General features: G+C 38.2%; 1 pseudogene; it reads left to right on the forward strand.

The window, feature by feature from the left end:
* The first annotated feature begins 241 nt into the window (after nucleotides 1-241).
* Nucleotides 242-810, forward strand: LOC123233966 (annotated as a pseudogene).
* Nucleotides 811-2,539: the final 1,729 nt, after the last annotated feature.

Consider the following 2,539-nt stretch of genomic DNA (forward strand, 5'->3'; position numbering starts at 1 on the left):
ACGCGAACAGCACTGAAGCCTTTCCCCAACCCTCCTCCCTACCTCCTCCAAAGCCCTCCAAGGCGTCTTCAAAGCATATGCCTCACGAAACCGCCCTCCGAGGGCAATAAGGCCCCGTTCCTCCTGGGGTGCGGGCGGTTGCCAGCACCGCCACAAGTTTCCCTCAGCTCTGGAGCCTGAGGTGCTGGTTCCTCTTGTTCTCCTTACAGGAAGAGAATGCTTCTCATCCTTATCCAGGCAAATGTGCAATACCAAAATGTCTTCTGATACAGATGGTTCCATATAAGCATCTTACAAATGCCAGCTTCAGAACAAGAGGCTCTGGTTAGAACAAAGCTATTGCTCTCAAAGTTATTGAAGTTTGCAGAAAGACACATTTACAATGAAATTTTATTCTAACCTAGCCAGTATATCATGTCAAGGTCAAAACTCTTATATGAAAAGTAGCAACTGCATATTGTCTATGGTTCAGATGACTTCTTGGAGATCTGTTTTGAGGTATCAAGTTTCTGTGGGAAAGAGCATAGGATCTCAATGATTTCTAGAAACTTGACAGCAGTCAATCAGAAAGAATGTCCTTGTCCAAATACATCTACAAATGAAACTGGGTATCAGCTTGAAATTTGAAGGGGTCAAAAGGAATCAATACAAGAATTACAGGAAGAGAAACCATCACCAAATTTGAATTCTAAATCAATTACTTCATCTAGAACAGTGAAACAGAAGAAAACTTTGCCTAGTGGAGGAAAAAATAAACAAACAGAAAATATGAATTGCTGTCAAAACGAATGTGCTATAAAGGCAAGCTAACAAACCCAACACAGGGGAAGGAAGAGGTCTTTGAGGGTCCAGATTGTAAGAAAAATAAGATGAATGGCTCAAGATTCTTGTATTGAGGAAATTGATGAAAAAATAATATAGACATCAGAATTCCAGGAAAGTAAAGATTATTTCCAGCCAAAAGTATCTAAAAGAATCTGTAGTGGTCAGGAAGATGGTAGAGAATTTGAGAGAAAAGAAGCACAAAACAAAGAAATAAATATGGAATCTATTCCCCCAAGCATTGGAGAGCCCTTATTATGGGGAAAACCAGGGAAATTGACTTAAATATTAAATGTGGGCTCAGTGGAATGGATAGGAGACAGGAAGGGACAATGGGTAAGACTTTACAAGCCAGGGAACCAGGTTTAACTATAAGGGGAATGACTGTTGACAGAAATGGCAGTTAAGCCTTACTAACTGTCACTCTGCCCCACCCAGCCTGGAATAACTTCAGAGTATTACATACACACAATGAGGACTTTAAAATGCTAGAAAAACTCACAAGGAAACAGTTTAATTATAATATAAGGGGATAGGAAAGGGAGTTAGGTGAAGCTGTGACTAACTCCCAGGACTGGAGTCAAAGGGTAAGATCCTTAGCCAACCTGGCTACTGCCAGGTTTTGACAGCTTGGCTATGGACCTAAGAAAGAGGGCTTGAATTTGGGGTCTCACAACTACTCCAGAGATGCTATCAGGATACCAGGAACCAACTCCTCCACAGCCGATGATCCAAAGTAACCAGGTAGGGAGAGATGTCTGCAAACTGTCCACCAGATCACAGGCCACTTCCCTACTCAGAGTTGACTCGCAGGATTGATGTCTTCTGCCTTTTCAACCTTCACCACTCTCCAAGATCCCAGGTCAAAAGGGACTTCAGATTGCACTTCTTCTCTGAATCCCTCACAGCACAGCACTGTCTGTTACTCAGCTCTCTCCTCCTACCCCTTGCATTCTATTCAGAATGTCCATGACTTCCAGCAAAGGCTTTCTCTAACATGCTTACACAAATCTACTTTTAAACTATATCTATTACACAGTGTGTCATCTGCCAGAGCAGACCTAAAATGTTCATGGAAGGACATTCTGTTTAAAATTTTATTTTTGTACATTTTCCACAAGAAAATTGATAATTAAATCTGTTAGTTATTTACTATTAGTTAGTAGTTATTAAATCTTAGTTATTTGGTAAGAATTTTTTATTCCCTTTGATTTTTGTATGGTTCTTTTTTAAAATTTGTTTTCATTTGAACTATTTATAGAACCAAGGGGTATAGTGGATAGAGTAACCAGTTTGAAAGATATATATTCAAATGCCACATTGGAGGCTTAAAACTTATTTGAACCTACACAAATCAATTGACCTCTGTATCTTAAAAAAAAGTTCCTAAAACTTCTCTGCTATATCAGATAAATTGGGAGTAAGTCAAAGACACTCATAATTGTGCATGTTGAAACTACAGATTTCTTACTCTTTGCATCTATTAAGAATTACTAGTTATTTTTGATATGAACTATTTCTATTTATTAAATAGTTTCTGCTTTCTCTAGTTGGGGAGTGTCAAAGGTTTTTTGAAAAGTATGTAAATAGTAAATATTATTTAAGTTTTTTAAAAGGAATATATAATAGCACATTCGTTTTTACAGCAATTCATACAAAAAGTCACTGCTTACTAGCCTAAATAATGCCACATATGTATTGTGTGTGTGTATATATA

This window comes from Gracilinanus agilis, chromosome 2 (assembly GCF_016433145.1).
Source record: "Gracilinanus agilis isolate LMUSP501 chromosome 2, AgileGrace, whole genome shotgun sequence".
NCBI lineage: Eukaryota > Metazoa > Chordata > Mammalia > Didelphimorphia > Didelphidae > Gracilinanus > Gracilinanus agilis.